This window comes from Herpailurus yagouaroundi, unplaced genomic scaffold, assembly GCF_014898765.1.
Source record: "Herpailurus yagouaroundi ecotype Mexico unplaced genomic scaffold, PumYag 29, whole genome shotgun sequence".
In the NCBI taxonomy this organism is placed as follows: Eukaryota; Metazoa; Chordata; class Mammalia; order Carnivora; family Felidae; genus Herpailurus; species Herpailurus yagouaroundi.
The window spans coordinates 58,010,280-58,030,470 of NW_024412377.1; the positions used below are offsets into that span (position 1 = coordinate 58,010,280).

At 36.6% G+C, this 20,191-nt stretch overlaps 1 protein-coding gene across 12 annotated transcripts in view; it reads left to right on the forward strand.

Annotated features, from left to right (window-relative positions):
- The window catches only part of TENM2 (teneurin transmembrane protein 2), a 1,969,530-nt gene that overhangs the window by 1,196,949 nt on the left and 752,390 nt on the right, over nt 1-20,191 (forward strand). The gene's annotated exons all lie outside the window — the stretch shown is intronic.

Sequence of the window (20,191 nt, forward strand, 5' to 3'; positions counted from 1 at the left end):
CCAGGAATCTGAATTTTTAAAAAACACTTCAGGTATTTCATACTCCCTTTGAAGGTATGTGGTTGTCTTGAACTGTTTCTGGGACTAATTAGAAAAGTTTCTAATTGTAATTTTCGGCTCCTTTTTTTCCTTTGTCTGCTTTGTGCATTTGAATGGCTGCTCGTAGTAGATAAGCCTTGACTTGTAATAATTACTCCAGTAGTCACTTGTATCTTCTTTTCCATCCTAAATTGACGCTTTCTTGGTCACCTCCCTTATTGGACTCCTCACTTCTCTCTGCATCACTGTTTATAAAACATCCCCATGATACGTGTCATACAGATGGCTGCCTGAAATAAGCATTGATTGATTTTTATAATATTTTTATAAGGATGTTTACCTTTAAAAAAATTTAATGCTTATTTTTGAGGGAGAGAGAGAGTGAGAGAGAGAGGGGAAGGGGCAGAGACACAGGAGACAGAGGATCTGAAGCAGGCTCTGCACTAAGAGCAGAGAGCCTGACGTGCAATTCAGACTCCTGAGCCAAAGTCGGATGCTTAACCCTCTGAGTCACCCCAGTGCTCCAAATATGTGTACCTTTTTACTGGGTACAAAATTACTTCTCAGAGTATTGTCTCTTTTTTTGAAAAACTTTATACCTCCTAAGGAGGTGAGTAGAAGAGACAGATTATGTATGTAAATTACTAAAGAGGAAAATCTAGAAATGTTATACTTTGTAAATGAAAACCATACAGCATTTTCCTGAAACAACATCTGATACTCTGATTTTCCAAATTTGGTGCTTTTCAAAACACCTGGGACCCAGGACTCTGCATTTTAATGAGGAACTCAGATGATTCTAATGTAGATGGTTCATCCATCACTTTTGCATGAAAGATATGGTTGAAGGAGGCAGTTAATTTATTTTAACACACTTTTCAGCTTCTTTAAGCTTCCATCAAATATTTTCCTGCTTAAAACTCTGACTAATCTTTCAGAGCATCTCTTGTGTTCTGCTAAAGCCTCTAGTAGTCAGTCAGGGGAAAAACAACATATGAACATAAGACAGGGGAATGGAGTCTATATAGCCTGGTAGCTTTATTTCATGTTTTTTCTTAGCATTTTATTTTTTTTCAATATATGAAATTTATTGTCAAATTGGTTTCCACACAACACCCAGTGCTTATTCCAAAAGGTACCCTCCTCAATACCCATCACCCACCCTCCCCCCCCCCACCCCCCATCAACCCTCAGTTTGTTCTCAGTTTTTAAGAGTCTCTTATGCTTTGGCTCTCTCCCACTCTAACCTCTTTTTTTTTTTTCCTTCCCCTCCCTCATGGGTTTCTGTTACGTTTCTCAGGATCCACATAAGAGTGAAACCATATGGTATCTGTCTTTCTCTGTATGGCTTATTTCACTTAGCATCACACTCTCCAGTTCCATCCACCTTGCTACAAAGGGCCATATTTCATTCTTTCTCATTGCCACGTAGTATTCCATTGTGTATATAAACCACAATTTCTTTATCCATTCATCAGTTGATGGACATTTAGGCTCTTTCCATAATTTGGCTATTGTTGAGAGTGCTGCTATAAACATTGGGGTACAAGTGCCCTTATGCATCAGTACTCCTGTATCCCTTAGGTAAATTCCTAGCAGTGCTATTGCTGGGTCATAGGGTAGGTCTGCTTTATTTTATGTTTAAGATTCTAAATATTTGGTGTTATTTATTAAAAGGCTAATATAATTGGTTTGTTTAGCACAGTTTCTTGACAACCTAGAATTTCCATAAAAAAATATCCAGAGGTCTAGAGAATATATACCATTGAGTTTGGATATCAGAACCTTGATTTTCTCTTTGATTCTGTAGACATTTCCCTCCAAATGTCTCTTTAACGTTTTTCTCTGTCTGGATGTGTCATTTCTTTACCCACAAAAGAACTCATTCATAGAGAAACTAGAGGCACCATTTTACATAAAGATATCTTTTTTTTACATATACATATAAAGAATGTGTTGAAGTATTCAGTGCTGGCAGAGATGGTTGTTGAGTGATGTTTATAAGAGAAGCATGCCTGTTTCTAGAGTAGGGATCAGCCAACTTCAACCCATAAACCAAATATAGCCTGCCATCTATTGAATGATCCATTAGTAAAAATGGATTTGTCTTCTCATTAAGAAGATTTTATTTTGGAAATTTCTAAGTTTTTACATTTTTTAAATGGTTTAAAATTCACAAGCAGAATATTTTGTCACACCTGAAAGTTATTTGAAATTCATGTTAATGCCCTATAAAATGTTATTGGCACACAGCCACACTCTGTTTCTGTATTGTCTCTGGGTGCTTTCATACTACAAAGGCAAAGTTCTGTAGCTGCGACAGAGACAGTGTGTGGTGCTCACCGCTTGGTGTACTATAAATTGCAGAGAAGCAGTTACAAGTCAGTGTTTCAAGTGCCACGTGTGTCACCTATCTGTGTGAAGAGCCATTTCCAAAGATGAAATACATGAAATATCACTATAGATCAGCATTAACAGATGAATATGTACCTTAAATTTTGATGATAGGGAATGCTAACTTTGAACCCCAATGAAGCAAAATGGTATCATACATGTACAAAAACAATTTCAGTCTTTTAATTAGTAGATGGGTATTGCAAAAATATATATTTGATTATTAGTATGGTATTTTTAATTTTGCCCCCCAAAATGCAAGGACATTTGTTTTCTTTCTTGTTATGTCTCTTCATAATATTTTCAATTTTGGTGCTTAGTCTGCAAGTCTAAAATATTTACTATCTGGACTTTTACAGAAAAAAATTTACTGACTCCTCTCATTGAATATTGGATGTACGTAAACTATGAGATGGTTATTTCAGTTATGGAAAATATTTCATTGCAACAGAATTGTCTTCCATAAATATATAATTTGTCCCTCATTACATAAGTAATACATGCTACTGATACAAAATTTGAAAAGGGCTGCAAAGTATAAATGGAAATCCCCCCTTAAGTTTATCCATTGGGAAATGAATAAACCCTGCTAACATGTCAATATATTTCCTCCCAGACCTTTTTCCAAATACTATTATATATTTGAAAACTTACTATAAAAAATATTCAATATTGCTTAAAACGTTATGAGGGGTAGCTGCTTCCCATGCTGTTTGCAAATGTCTGTAAATGCTATTTTTATGATTTAATAGTATTCATTCATATGTTTGTGCCATAATCTTAGTCCTCCTTTAACAGGATCATTAAGATATTTAGGGTTTGGCTTTTTCTCCCTTAATAATACTATGATAACCTTACAATGAATAATTTAGTTGCTCAAACCTCAGATTTTTTTTTCAGAATTCTTTAAATGATATACTATATTCAGTCAGGTAATATATAATTCAGTTGAAGAGTTTAGATACCATACTCTAATTTTTATAAACACACCCTATGGGTAAGTCAAGCTACCTTTTAGTTGCCAGATAAAACAAAGGTTACTTTATCTTATCATAGCCTGATAGTAAAGTAGTAATGACACAAGCTCTACAATAAGCCAGGGCCTTGAAGTCCCAATTGGGTGACCTAAGGAAAATTAGTAAGCTCTGAAAGTTGGAGGCAAGAGTAGAATCTATCTCATAGTGTACCTGTCTTCACAGTTAAATTAAACAAGATAATATACATAAAGTGCTTAGATCAGTGCCTGGCAGCCACTAGCATCTCAATAAGTGTTAGCTACAATGGAATAAAACAGAACTATCCAGCCCTCTTCTCTCACCTAAATTGAGGAATACACATTCCTCAAGAAATACCTATCAGACTTTGCAAAGGAAATCTTTTTTCTAACATATTGAGTTCAGCTTCTTCGCCTTTCACAATGTCAAATTTTCAAAAGCTGCAGCAACGCCCCTTACGATATGTATATCCTTATCCTGTCACTTAATCTCCATTGAATCCTCCTTTGCCTCACCTTGATTGGATTGTTGTGAGGATTAAATTAGATAATACATGTAAAACACTTACCCCAACCCCTGTGTGGTATTAGCCCACCAATACCTTGCCACATACACCAGTAGTAATAAACGTTTAAAGGCTATAATCAAACTAAAGATGCCTCCTTAACTCTGGTGACCTTCCAGAAGTTCCCTCATCTCCCCCTCCCCCAAAGGAGAATAGAAACCACAGGGTTTTACTAAAGCAATGGTAGCTTCAGCTGAATAATCACATGAGTGGGCTTTGCAGACAAGCTGGTTAAATTAGCTGTGTGTGTGTGTGTGTGTGTGAGTTTAAGGAAATGAAAAAGGAATATAAATGGGTCAAATGAAAGACATTTAAACCTAAGTTCCGTAGCTGTTTTGTGCTACTCTTGGCTTCTGACATCAGTTCCTCCTGATAAAATATTAAATACTATTAAAAGAAATTTTAAAGCCACTACTAGTTTTTAAGTCAAGTTCCCTAAATACTTCTAATTAACTCAAACAGGCTTGTGGGCACACTTTTCTTCTCCTGCTCAACTTGAAATAGTTACAAACAAATAACCTCTCAAAATCTTTAATTTCTCTGAAATTTATTCTTCAGGTATATTTGCTCACCCTTTTCTTTAACCAAAATAAAGTTTGTTATAATCTGGTAATCTAACTCAGCTGACAAGTTCGCTATTTTATTTAACAATAAATTGAATACAAAGGCTCCCCAGGCAGGTAGAGTACCAAGCTCTGAAAGTTTGGCTGCTTAAATGACATTTCATAGTAGCCTCAGATGGAGGTTAATTTCAGTGCTGGTTATATATATACATTATAGGTTAGTGCATCTGTACATATATATACATATATCTGCCTTGAGGGTTATACTACAAATAATTAAGAGTGATTTTGTTTGTTTTATATGTACCCCCACCTGAATCATATATAAATCCATTTCAGAATTGTGAAAGAAAAAGCTAATCTTTAGTGATTTTTCAGACTGTCAGTCTTTGGAAAGCTGTATTTTTAAGTCAGGTGAATGACATCAGAAGCCGTTTCACATCCTGTTATGGTTGGAAAGGTATCTCTCTAAAATTTGTATGTTGAAGTGCTAACCCTCATTAGCTTACAATGTGGCCTTATTTTGAGATAGGGCCTTTAAGAAGTAATTACGTTAGAATGGGGTAACTTGGGTGGGCCTTAATTCAATATGCCTTGTGTCCTTATTAAAAAGGGAAACTTGGACCCAGAGGGCGTGATGACATAGAGGGAGAAGACAAATGTCTGCAAGCCAGGGAAAGAGGCCTGGAATTTCCTTTCCTCATGGCCCTCAGAGCAAACCAAACCTGTCTGTACCTTGATCCTGGACTTCTAGTCTCCAGAACTGTAAGACAGTAACTTTCTGTTGTTAGCCTATGGTACTTTGTTATAACAGCCGTAGCAAACTAGTGCACATTGCCTTAAAGGAAGTGTAATGCCTTACAATAATCTCCCTTAAAACACACAAAAGTAAGACACAAGAGTTTGTATGTATTAAGAGACATTTCAAAAAAAAATCAGGTATTATGAAACTCGTCTTGAATCACCTCATAACACAGGGGCCACACTCAGGAGTCAAAATGCATCATTAACCTCTGTCAGAACATCTCAGCCCTCATAACATGTTTAAAATAGGAGCTATAGAAGACACTATGTATGAAATGGCCCAACTTTCCTTTAAGGGAAAAGGAAAACCTCTCCCAAACATGCTGAATTACATTGCATATATTTCCTTGCCTATATTCTAGTAAAAGCAAAAACAAAAACAAACAAAACAAAACAAAACAAAACAACAACAAACCCATCACCAGTATTCTGGTGAGTATAGTGTACTCAGTAGCCTGGGATTCATCATTTTATCTAGGGCAGTGTAGATCTGTTTAATATTTCTCCCCCAGGGTTGAGGTCTTCATCCAGCTGGCGGCCCTATTAGGATGTTGACTAAAGGATTATGAGACTTTATAAGTCCTAATGTTGTTGGCCCTGGTAATTCATGAGTAGTAGATGCAGAAACCACAGGGAAAATCTCAGAGCACCAGGAGAACTAAAGACAGGAAGACGAGAGTCTCTACGAGCCTCCAGATTAATCTTCCCAGGAAGGAGCGGAGACACTAATGCTTGAGGAACATAAAAACAGACTACAAAAAGCGGTAAGGATAAAACCACATTATAGCTTTTACTTATTTTGTTGGACTTTTATTTCCAAATCACACAATTGTCTGAGATGATTTAATGCACAATTACATAAAAAATGAAATTAACATGTTTTTAAAAGCATAAAAGCAACTGCTAAATAAAGCCATAACATTTTTCTCTGCGCTACTAAGATAATGAACCATATTTTTCATCTCTAACTGTGCTTCTGTGTCATGAGTATGGAATTTGGGGCAGGAGGGGGGCAGGGAGATAGACCTTGGTTACTGAGAGGCTGCCTCACAGCTCCCTGGGAAGTGGCTTTTGTTACTTCCAAAGTGCAGTGGGTTGAAGAACTAAGCAGCAATGCCTGTGAAGAGCTGTGTCACTATGACACCAAATGCCTAAATACTCTAAGTTACAGGGGGAAGATAGGAGCAAATCTAGGATGACATAGGGTGCAATTTTGAACCTTGGTACCTATTGGGCTGCAAAATGCTGACTATTGGTTTAAGAGACTTCTTTTTGATGTAGGGCATAGCCACTTTAATGATGATACCTATGGGTGCATATACACACATATGTGAAGCTTGATGTATGTACACACACAAGTTCTATGTATGTTATACATTTGTAAACACACACTCATATTAAAACCTTTCCTAATGTCTAGTTGAAATGCTCATTATTGTTATCTGTAAGGTATCCCTCAAATTTCTGAGAAAAAAAAACCAAATCGTGTCTTATTTCCAGAATGATTTTTATACAGAGCGTATAGTAGTGTGGTGATAAATGAAAAATAAAAATGCTATTTCAAGATTGAAACACATGAATATACAAGAGAAGCTACCATATTCCAGAGCTATGCTTAGGTTGGGGATAGAAACGAGTTCATAGGATTTTGGTCCTGTGCTTAGGGAGCTCACTCTCTGATTTTTTTTGTACCATTCTCTAAATAATATCTAATACAAATTACCAGTGGATAGATATATACCAAGAGAATACACCATTAGAGGGAAAAATATAATTTAATGCTTTTTCCCCCTTTGTTACTCACCTACTGAAAAGCATTTGGTTGAGGGGCCTATATAAATTGGGGATGATAACCCCATCACCTATATGCTTGGCCCAGGCAAGATAACAATTAATCAGAGGACTAAATCAGTGCCGATGTCCACCTTTTTATATTTTCCATGATTTAAAATGGATAGGGAGAAAAAAAATCAAAAGAGTAATTATATTTCACATCGGTGAACAAATTAATGAAATGTTTTATGTAAAAGTTAAGAAAAATATACATATATACGTATGTAAATATCAAGAGATTGTTGCATGAGTTTAGTGGAGGCAAAAGAACATACTAGTTACATTGGAATTCTGGTGGAGTGACCTGAAGTCATCTCATTTTTCATAGTGGTTCAGTGTAGCACTTTGTGGAGATATTTTCTTTGAGGATTCAGGCTGGGATCTAGTCTAATTTCAGTTATCTTTGCTTTGGGGCCTGGGTATGTATTTCACTTTGGGAAGTTCTCTGTAAGAATGTTAGTTATTCAGGATGGTGATAGATGAATTTGCACACACATGTGGGAAATTACTTGTGAGAAAAGGAAGCACCAGAGGAAACTGAAGACCTTCAGCCGAAACCAGAACTAGACAGACTTGCACGTGTCTGTGTATGTGAGTGGGTACACACACTTCCATGTTTGTGTGCTTGTAGGTATGGGTGCATGTGTTTGCATGTATTTATATGTGTATATGTTTCTTTGTGCTTACATGTATGCATGTGGTTATATGTGTTTATGTATGTATTTGTTGTGTGTTGTATATATATGTGATTGTGTTTGTGAGCTCTGTGAGTATGGTGGGGTTTGATGCCTTTTTAGCAGTCTTAAAGTTTTTGTGTGTGTCCTTTTTTAAAAATATGTTTTAATGTGTATTTATTTTTGAGAGCAGGGGCAGGTGGGGAGAGGCACAGAGAGAGAGGGAGACAGAGGATCCTTAGATGGCTCCACACTGACAGCAGAGAGCCTGACACGGGGCTCGAACCGTTCATGAGATCATGACCTGAGCAGAAGACAGATGCTTAACTGACTGAGCCACCCAGGCACCCCTTGTGTGTGTCCTTTTAACTAACTGTCATAGGTCTCTTTGGGCTGCTGTAAAAAAACTTCACAGACTAGATGGCATATAAGCAGCAGAAATTTATTGCTCACAGGTCTGGAGGCTGGAAAATGAGATCAGAGTACCCACATGGCTGGGTTCAGGCCCTCTTCTGGGTTGTAGATTTCTGGCAGTCAGCTCATAGGATGGAGTTGCTAGGGACCTCTCTGGAGCCTTTTTTGTTGACCTATGACCTCATGACTCAAAGACCTCTCAAGGGCTCCCCTACTTTGAGAGTTAGGATTTTAACATATGAATTTTGGAGGGACTCATTTTATGAGTTTGAGTCCTGCGTTGGGCTCTGTGCTCACAGTGCGGAACCTGCTTGGGATTCTCTGTCTCTCTCTCCCTCTCTCTCTCTCTGCCCCTCCCCCACTCTCACTGTGTCTCTTTCTGTCTCAAAATAGATAAGTAAACTTAAAAAATATGCATTCTTTTCAGAAATGAATAATAATATGATTGGCATTGTACAACATAAATTACATCACGACATGGTTTTTTTTTTCCCATCCAATATTACCTGAAAAAAACTTTCATTTCACTAAGTATTTTTACCTACTGCAGTATGATTTGTGTGTTACAAAACAATATTCCATTGTATTAAATTTCTATTTATTTATTAGATCCTTTCTAAAATATTTTATTTGAGAGAGAAAGAGAGAGAGAGAGAACAAGTGGGCCGTGAGGGACAGAGGGAGAGAGAGAGAGGGAGAGAGGATCTTAAGCAGGCTCTATGCTCAGCTTAGAGCCTGACATGGAGCTAAATCCCATGACCTGAGCCGAAATCAAGTGTCAGATGCTCAGCCAGATGAATCACTCAGGTGCCCTAGATCCTTATTATTTGATATGTACATAGCTTGAATTTTTAATATAAAGAACACTACCTACATAAATATCCACCTATATAAATATTTGTACATCATATTATTTTTTAGGAATAATTTTTCTGGAAGAAGTAATTTGGGACAAAAGTGTTTGCTGATTTTATGGATTTAGATATATATTAACAAATTAACCTCCAGAAAGTTAGAATTTCTTTACTCTACCATCACAGCTTGTAAAGGTATTCTTTCCCAGCACAATGAACCACACTTTATATTGCTGTTAAAATAATCTTGGCAACTTGATACATAAATGTATATAATAATGTTTTTTTTATTAACTTTTTATTTTGGAATAATTGTAGACTTAGAAATCTTGCAAAGATAGAATCTTCACTAATTCTAACACCTTAAATAACCTTTATACATTTGCCAAAACTCAGAAATTAGCATCAGTATATAACTATCAACTAACTCTACTCTTTATGTTTGACTTACCTTTTTTTTTCCAGATGAATCCCACCTCCCCCATTTTGTCTTCTTTCATGAAATGTAATTTTATGTTACTTGCTAGTTTTTTTTATTGTATAATGAATTTTTTGATGAATTAATATTGTGTATTTTAGATATGGGAGACTAAGATCTATTGCATGCAGTGATAATTTATACACACATGTCTCAAAATGTCTATCATATTATCAGTAATCCCTCCAAAATTGTTACATGTTTTATGACATAAAAAATTGCATCATCATAACTATTTGGGAAACATTAATATATAATATATTATTAGCATGGCTTTTTAAACCAAGATTAGTTAGATTCAATTTATTTTTTGATTTGTTAGCTCATGATTTATTAGTTAAATCTCTCTGCTGCAAGTGACAATAAGTCTAACTCAACATGCTAGACACAAGAGATAATGAATCTGTTGATGTAAAGAGAATTCCTTGGCCAAGGTACCTAGATTCAAGAATCCAGTGTTATCATGAGGATTTGGTATTGCACTATTCCTCAGGTTTGTGCAGTGACTTCATCTTCACTGCAAGATGGTAAGAGGGCTTCGAGAAAACACTTCCTGGGTCACTTATTTTTAGAGCAATCACAGTGACATAATGAATAAATTATTTTGAATGTTTTTTCCAGGGATAAATGTCCACTCTTAAAGGTAGATGGAATCTCATGAACTGAGATTGGGAAGAAGTACATTCCTAAATTAAAAGTGTGAACTGTTTACTGGAAGGAGTATGAATGTCCTTGAGTTAAATAATAAATTCTACTATTGTTAGATATCACACACAGTCATTATGAAATCTACTTCAGTTTCAGATGAAGTATGTAAGTATTGCAAAACTGTCATGAGCATTGTTTCCAATTACCAGTGAGATAAGTAGGATAAACTTTTTTTAAGTTTTTTATTTTAATTCCAGTTAGTTAGCATACAGTGTTATATTAGTTTCAGGTGTGCAGTATAATGATTCAACACTTCCATACATCACCCTGTGCTCATCATAACAAGTGCACTCCTTAATCTCCATCACCTATTTAACCCATCCCCCTCACCCTGTGCCCCTCTAGTAACCCTGATGTCAGTTTGTTTTCTATAATTAGGTGTCTGTTTCCTGCTTTGGCTCCCTCTCTTTTTTTCCCTTTTCTTCTTTGTTTTCTTTCTTAAATTCCATATATGAGTGAAATCATATGGTGTTTGTCTTTCTCTGGCTGACTTATTTTGCTTAGCATTATACTCTCTAGCTCCATCCATGTTGTTGCAAATGGCAAGATTTTTTTTATAGCTGAATAATATTCCATTATGTGTGTGTGTGTGTGTGTGTTTCACAGTGACTTCATGAATTTGCATTCCCACCAACAGTGCACAAGTTTTCCTCTTTCTGCACATCTTTGCCAACACCTATTGTTTCTTGTATTGTTGATTATAGCCATTCTGACAGGTGTAGGGTGATATCTCATTGTAGTTTTGTATTTCCTGATGGTAAGTGATGATGAGTATCTTTTCAGATGTCTGGTGACCATCTGTATTTACTCTTTGAAAAAATGTCTGTTCATGTCTTCTGCTTGTTTTTTAATTGGATTATTTATTTTGGGGGTGTTGAGTTTTATAAGTTGTTTATGTATTTTGTATACTAATCCTTTAACATCATTTGCAAATTTCTTCCATCGTGTAGATTGCCTTTTAGTTTTGTCGATTGTTTCCTTTGTGTGCAGAAGCCTTTTATTTTGGTGTAGGCCCAAATTTTGTTTGTTTTTATTTTTTTCCCTCACCTCAGGAGATATACCTATAAAGAAGGTGCTATGGCCAATGTCAAGGAAGTTACTGCCTGTGTTTTTTTCTAGGATTTTTATGGTTTCAAGTGTCACATTTAGGTCTTTAATCCATTTTGAATTTATTTTTGTGTATGGTATAAGAAAGTGGTCTGATGCATGTCTAGTTTTCCCAACACCATTTGTAGAAGAGGCTGTCTTTCCCCTTAGTTATTCTTGCTTCCTATGTCAAAGATTAACGAACTATGTAATTATGGGTTTATTTCTGGGTTTTCTATTCTATTCTGTTGATCTATGTGTCTCTTTGGGTGCCAGTACCATACTGTTTTGATTATTATTGCTTTGTAATATAACTTAAGGTCCAGAATTTTGGTGACTCCAGCTTTGCTTTCCTTTGCTTTTCCAAGACTGCTTTGGCTATTTGGGGTTTTTGTTGGGTTCCCTACATATTTTAGGAAATTTTTTTTTGCCCCATTCTACCTATGGGGGAACTCAGCTCCATGACATAGAGTGAGCTGGCACTAAAATCCATTTTTTATTTCTTATTCCCTGATTATTCTTTCCAATTGTCACTGCATTACTTATAACCATTACTTGTAACCAGAGAGAAAATTTAACACTCAGTATCACTTTTTACAGTGGTCCATCAGTCACCATGCCAATTATTAATGCCTTTTGTTCAAATGTTCTAATGACCCACTATCTATGGTACATTTCACAAAACACATTTGAAAAATTTTGAAGCTTTCGCCAAAAGACTGTCAGCTGTTATTCCAATGATCTACTGCTTAGATCTCCTACTGTGAATCTCCTGGTGTTTCTTTTGTTTTGCTATATATCCACACTGTTGTCAAGGATACTCAGCTCTCTATGCTCTTGTCTAAACAGTCCACAAGGTGTTGTATTAAAAGTCCCAATTAAATGTGTACAGCCATTCACCTGTATATTCATATCATTACTCCCTTGCCCACCCACACTCAACTAACTACCTGTTCTAAAGAATACCAAGAGGTCAGAAGTCATCAAGAGAATGAGCAAAGTACATGGGATCTCTGGGTATCACATAATAGCTGTGGCAATGTTATCTCAAGTAATTGCTGCCCTAACAAAGCAGAATAAAACTAGATTGAAAAGACATAAATAAAGACTGAGACAGCATGAGGATAATGGACATTTTTTTTAAATTTCATGTCTGTTGCATTGTTCGTATTTTAAAGGCTAAATGGGTATTTCCAATGTAAACTTTTATTGCTTTTGGTAGAGTAAGAGAGTTGATGAGATAGCAGAGAAGACTTTAGATCATTATAAAATTATAGAAATCTTCAAAATTCAAATTGCATTATGTACTTAGTAAGTCTATTTATTGTTTTCCATTTATGAGGCAATGTAGAGTAGTGGATAAGAGCACAGATTTTGGAATGAGAGATTATTATTATTATCATTCCCATTCACTACTTGAACATCCTTGAGAAGTGCATAACCCTATTTGGGACTGAGTTCCATGATCTAGAAAATGAAGTTACCAAAACTAGTAATAATAGCACCTGCATCATGATATCTCATAAGGATGCAGTAAGATAATGCATGTAATGGGCTGAGTACAGCCTCTGCACAAAGTAAGAAAGAATTAATATATGTTAGCTTTCATTAAATAACAGAGTGCTATTAAGAAGGTTTTGAGCAAATAGTTTCTTTTATGTTTAGCTTTTGTAGTTTTATAAAATTTGTGTGGCTATTTTTAATAATCTGTACAAAGCTTTACATATTTACAATAAGCTCTCCCTGTTGTTGTGCAAACGTAAAAAGAAGTCAAAAAAAGATCTGGGAATGCTTAGCCTGTGGCAGAGAATTCCCAGTGGGGATATGGTGCTAGCCATTGTGAGGAAGAGGTTACACTTATCCCTTGTGGTCAGAGGGAAAGGGAATAGATGTGTGAATGGAATGTTTGGGAAGGCAGATTTTGCTTCACTGTAAAATGATTTTCACTCCCCCTAAAATTCAGAACCATCCTGCAGTGCTAAGGTCCACTGCTAGAGCAAGTCAGTTCTTTTTCTCTAGAGGTTTCCAAGCAGAAGCTAGACAAAATCTTAGCCAGGAAATCATAGAGATGTACTCGCTGAATGGGTATTGAACCTGGGTTAGGTGAGGTGATTGGTAGGAGCCCTTCTTCTTACTATGGGATTCCATGTTCTGATTTGTGAAAACAAAAGTCAGATATTTTTGTCCCTAATAGGTTCATATTCATTAAAGCATTCACTCAGAAAACCTTGATTAATACAATGGGGAAAGTCATGGGACTATGTTTATTAAGAGCATAGATTGTGGAGTCTGATATACCTGTGTTCAATACTGGCCTTGGCATTGAATTTATTGTGGTTTGGGAAGTGACTTGACTTCTCCAAAGCCTTCACCTACTCATTTGAAAATGGAGTAACAGTAGTTTCTATCTCATAGAATTCTTGTGAGTATCCAATAAAATATAGCATTGGAATAGCCTTGTCCTATGCCAGTTGCTGGCATCTAGTGAGCACTGCATAAACATTTACTATTGTGACTGTCAATTTGAATGAATGAGAGTAGTGAGATATGCATGATCAAAGATGAATTACCTGCTATCTTAACTTTTAAGCATTTTGTTAGTGAGAAAGACTTGAGCCAAATATCTAGAGTCCACGGGAGTAAATAATATTTACATATGTTTCTGTAGGAATCCACTCATTTATTCAGCATATATGCTTATATATCTATATACAGTAAATAAACGGTCCCTGACACCATGGAATTGGTGTGATATTGTAGTAGAAGAAGAATATCAAACCAAAAACCCATATAAAATAAGGTAATAGACATAGAGCATGACATGGGGATAGAAGGTATGGCTAGGACCCACCTGGCTGAGGAGGCAACATGATCTGTTACTTGGGTAATGGAAAGGAGTTTAGAGGGAAGAAAGATGATTTCTAGATGGAATAATTAGAATAACCTTTATGGGGAAAATGATGTTAGAGTTCATTCTTACAGGATTATTAGAATTTCATGATCCATTCACTGGTTGATTTATTCCACTAGTACTTTGTATGTATGGGAGTCACTATTATTAACACTAGAAATTCAACATTCTCCCATGAAGCATAAGACAGAGAACAGGCAACTGTCTCTATCAGATGAGGGAGAGCAACAATAGTACCAGAGTTAAGAAAGTACACTTCTTGCAGAAAATGTAACAAATAATTGCCAGGGGAAAAAATCTAGAGAAGTAAACTTACCTAAAGCTGTGAAGGCTTGGAGCATGTAGAACCTCATTTTTTAGACAATAAGAACTTAAAGTAAAACCTTTTGAATAAGGAAGTAATATAATCAAATGTTTGGAAAATCAACTCGGGTGCAGTTAGGAAACTCTTTCAGTACTTATATGTGGTATATGATTTCTTGCTCATTAATGCATTCATTCATTTATATAATCATTCCTTTGCCAAGTAATGACATTATGTGTCCAGTCCAGATAAAGAGGATTAGGAGGGGATTTCCCTAAAAATAGAGAGAGTTAAAAATATAAACAGGTATGAAAGAGACATATTTGAAGCCAATACATGAAGAGGGCTATGATTTCAAGTGAAGTGAAGGTTTAAAGAAATAACTATACATGTGTTTTCTCTACTCTTTATTAGAAAAATAGAATATTCTTTTAAAAAATCCAATTATGCCATTTTTCTGTCTACCTTAGTCTGTTATGAACAAGACTTAAAGTTGGACTGAACAGATGACCCTAGATAAAAACACTAATATAATAAAAACCTAATATATTCAACCAACTGCAATAATTCATATTTTTAAGATTTCATTTAGACTATTATGAATAATTTTAATATATGGTCTCTAAAATTGATGAACTGTAGTTAAGTGACATTTGCAATCCACAAAAGCAAATGAATTTATTTAGATGATCTACAATCTTTGTAATGGTGAAACTTTTTTTAATATGAAGTTTTTATTTTAATACTTTAAAATGAACACCACACACATTTGTTGAGAAGGTCCCAAGATCAAAATTCTCAAATGCCACCATCAGTTTTGTTGCGTTAATGCAAACTCATATTTCAATCAATTGGTAAGTAATCATGCTACTTCCCTTCTTTAACATCGTCTCTGATCATAGGATCACGTGGATGGGCCTAGATTAGCCACATGTGTTTTATGACCCAGCCTCCCTGGCCACAGAATAAAAGCAAGATGTACAACCTAAGCTGGATTTAGCAGATTTCAGCAGACATTCTCCTGGAAATTTGGATAATGGGAGTTGGGGAGTAATGCATGTCAAGGAAGTTCCCAGGATATTTGAGGGCAATCAATGCTTTGTGGTAGTGCCTTGGTTGCCTGGCTTTCTTGAATTCCTGATTGTTCCTCTTTTATGTGGATCCTTTCCAGTGCCCAGTGTCCATACAATGAAATTCCTGTCTTGTCTAGGATAATGTAAATTAGTATTGTTCACAACCTAAAAACAAACCAGACAAAAAAAGCTTAATCTTTATGGTTCCTTTACCATTGCAGTCAATGACAATTTGGGTTTTTAAAATTAGTCTAACATTATATAGTCAGTATCCAGTGTTTTTCATCTCAAGAAATTATAAGTCATTGGCTGAAAACTGATTCTTCTGACCTCAAAGCCAAGTTTCATTTTTCAGTGATTGTAAGATTTTACAGAATGTTATAGAGCTTCTCCCATACTCTTGTCTACCACATTCGAACCCCGAGTGGAGAGAATTCCTAGTGCAAGCAAAGGAAATGCAGCCATGCCACAAATATAGATTATCTTGAATTCTAAATCAATTGGAATGGATTTTTAAAACAGAACTAGGACAAGTCCTTTTAGAAATGAAGTTAGGGCAGAAAATAGTACTTCCAGGGTAGCATTGTGATCTTGATGTGATTCATTTCGGCCTATTGCCCGAAATATTCACAAAATTCTCCTTTCTCATTTAGTTCTCTGAACTGTTCAAGGATATGTTTATCAGCAGCAGGAAGAAATGCCAGGTAGCTTTAGAAGATTGCCCTGTCTCTTTGTATTACTTCTTTCAATTCTGATGTTTACTTCGATTTTTTAAATGACACTGAGGGGATCTGTAGGTTCAGATGGATTTTGGTAAGCTGAAACAGTGTCACAGAGACCTAATCTCTTCTCCGACAACAATAATTGGTTATTAATCACTTTCTCTTTGGCCATGATGCATATTTCTTTTTATTGTTGTTATTGTTTTTCTTTAGTGCAACCTATTAAAAATTAATGGCTGTGACATGATTTTAGAAGAGCATTCAGCTTTCCTTTGTTAGCAGGTGCAATTCAAGAAAAGTGTACTACAGAAACTTCCATCACAGTGCCCCTTCCTTACGATTCAATTGAGAGATGCTATTACTATTTATTAATTGCTTGGGCTGCACTGTCATGGTTTATGATGTTAGCACAGACCCTCGATTGAGTTACGTTCTTGTATTCAATTAGAGACTGTGTGTTATTGTACATGTTAACACTGTAGAACCACAGATGCTAGCCATCTGTAGATTTGATTTTTTTTTCCCTCGTAGTCCTAAAAAATGGAGCAATTTAAATCAGTACTCCTAGAGAGACTTACAAAATAAAATAAGCACATAAGCACATAAGTTGCAGATTTAAAAACAAGGGCAGTGTAAAATTTAAATTTGAAAAACTATCAAAAGTACTTGCATAATTAGAATCGTGAGACAGTTTAATCATTCTAGGTGGTCACTGGAAGCTGAAGAGGAGGAAGTGCTGGTTTCCCAAGCCAAAATATTATTCTCTGGCTAAATGAGGACACTGTTGCAATGTTGTAAGATCAGAGTGAGCAAGTAGGGTGATAAAATCAAAGAGGATCAAACTCCTGAGGAGGAAAGAAGATGTATGAGAAGCAAACCAGCCCTAGCAGAATATTTAAGAGAACAAGAACCTGTTCCTCACTCCCTTGTCCTCTGATGCCTGATGAACTATTGACACTTGCCAGTTAAAAGCAACTTTTCACATTGAGGGGACAGAGAAGGAAAGACCCTCTGGCTTGCAGCAGGGAGGGTCTCTTCCTCAGACTCTTTTCATGAATTATTTCAAATAGATGTTCCCCTACAAAATAGATCCTCACTAAAATACCTCAATAAAGCATTATCTTAGCAGGATAATCATTTATCTTTGACAACTCAACATTCACCATGGTCACTCTGTCACTTAATGTCAACGTGGATTGAAGATCTCTTGCCTTTGCACAATCATGACCTCCTCTTTGAAAACATGACACATGCACCCCATTGCTCTGGCCAAATTCCAGGTTAGGTAATTACATTCTGTTACCTAAAGACCCCCTGTGGTTTCAATTAGGAAAATCGTTTTGCTTCATTCTTCTACCTGTGGTGTTGTATAAGGAAGGGTAGGTGCTGCGCCACTAAACAGCAGACTTGTCTCTCCACCAAATGAACTGCTGTTTATCATCTTCCTTAATTAATATTTATTGGGTACCCACAGAGTAAGTGGCTTGGGACAGGGTGACTTGGTAATTAAGTGTTCCCGAGTGCCAGTTGTCTCCTTTGAGAAATAAAATGGAGGACCCAACTTTGAACAGTCAATTCATTATCACAGAAATGGCATCTTTCATTGCGATATGGTGCTACCTTGCTCTCCTCTGATGTCTGTCAATCTGGGATTCCTCTAATCAAAACTATTTTTCAGATCATTAGATCCTAATAGCCTCAGAATTATGTCAAGAAGCTCTTTGTGGAGGCTGATCAGAGAGTGTGAGCTGGCCTTTTAGTTCTGACCAGTTACAGATTACAAATCTCTGGTCTTCTGGGGGTGAGGGGAGGGGCGAGTTTGTTGTCCTAATGAGCCACATGCTTTTAACTTTGAAACATGACCTCTGTGTTTCTATGATTACATTGTCATCTGTGCCATCTGCTCTCTCTCTCTCTCTTTTTTTTTTTTTTCTATATAGTTCTGTTCACAGGATGTGGAAGCACTTGAAACTCTTAGAGGGGTTTGGTGCATTTTTCCCCACATCTCTGTAGACACGGTCTTGATGTAGAGACTGATTTTAGGTCTCACTATTGAATGAGAAATTGAATTGCTTCGAGGAGTAAGAACAGCAGGGTCATCTTTTTCAACCAAAGAGAGTCCATTCTACTGGAGACATCAACCCTCTGGTCTAAATGCTTAGTAGTGGACAGCTGCACCCTCACGCATGCTGACAGGGGTCCTGGGGAGGTGTAGAGAGCAAGCAAAGCAGTGGTTCTCTGGAAGCTCACACTCCAGCACTAAATAAAAACCCTCCACCCATGGCTTCATGCAGAGCCTTTGGGTTCTATCATGATGGCAAAACATGAATTAAGAAAAACTACACTTTTTGTGTGTTTTTTTAAGTTGTATCCCCAAATTTTAAAAAAGTCTCATCATCTTCTCTCTTTGATTTCAGAAGAGGATGACCTGTGTGGGAGTGTCGTTACTCAGACAATGAAAATATTCTCTGTATGGGGCGGGGAGAGGTTCTAAAAAGATGTGCAGTCATTTCTGTTTTGTCACAAAACCAAGATGGGAAGCTTCACTTAACATTGTGGTGAAAGGTTTTTGCTTTAAAAAAACAATAATCCTGGGTCGAAACAAAAAATTTCTAAAGTGCACTAAAATGTACAGAGCTGTCAGAATACAATGACTTCAGTCTATGGGCTTCTTCCTGATCAGCTGATTCCCTTCCTCTCCTGTCTTCATCCTAATGCCCCTCTTCTTGTCCCTTCCACTCTGTCCCTGTAAACCGTTTTTGACTGAGACATATCCCTGTATACCTCACCTTTTCATTCACCGCTCCTCCATAAGATGACTCCCACCACAGCTACCGGTTCAGGTAGCATCCCTTGCTTATATAGGTCACATATGCAATGCTGGGAAGCTGAGCAAAAGAGGAATTTAGTGGAAGTGAGTGAGGGCTCAGAGAATTGCTAGGTGGGCTGGAGAAGTAGTACTAGAAATGGACTGGGGAATACTTCACAAAGAAAGTCCTGTTGTATATTTATTTAATGTTTATTTATTTTTGAGAGAGAGGCAGAGAGAGAGCACAAGCCCAGGAGGAGCACAGAGAGGGGGAGATACAGAATCCGAAGCACGCTCCAGGCTCCGAGCTGTCAGCATAGAGCCCAATGCAGGGCTTGAACTCACAAACCATGAGATCATGTCCTGACCCAAAGTCAGATGCTTAACTGACTGAGCCACCCAGGCGCCCCAGAAAGTCCTGTTTTAGACATGTATACTGAAATGTTTATGGATAAAATGATATCCTTTCTAAAATGCCCCTTATAATTTTCTATTGTACAGTGAGGGTAGGTGGAGCTTTAAAGGAAAGAAGAATCGTCATGAGTAGATAAGTTTTCTAACTGGATGATGGGTATTTGGGAGTTCATTTAATGTTATGTCTACTTTGGGGGCATGTTTGAAATTTCCATGAAAAAAGTCAAAATGAAAAGCTGTATCTAAGGCTGCTACTCCTGAGAGTTTCCCAACTACTATCAATTGATAGAGATGGGTGTTGTGACTCTTGAAGTGATCTAAAATGCACTTAGAAGACACACTTAGTTCACAGGTATTTGCTCCGCCTTGATCCAGCCAGGGTGTGTATGTGTGTATAAGGTTGTATGTGGATGCATACATATATGTGAATGTTTGTTCTGTGAATTGAGTATATGTGTACAGGTATATGGGAGAGAAAGAGATAGACATAAGTGTTCTGTATTCAATGAGTTATATACTTAGGAGGAGGGTATATGAGTGTGTGTGTTCTG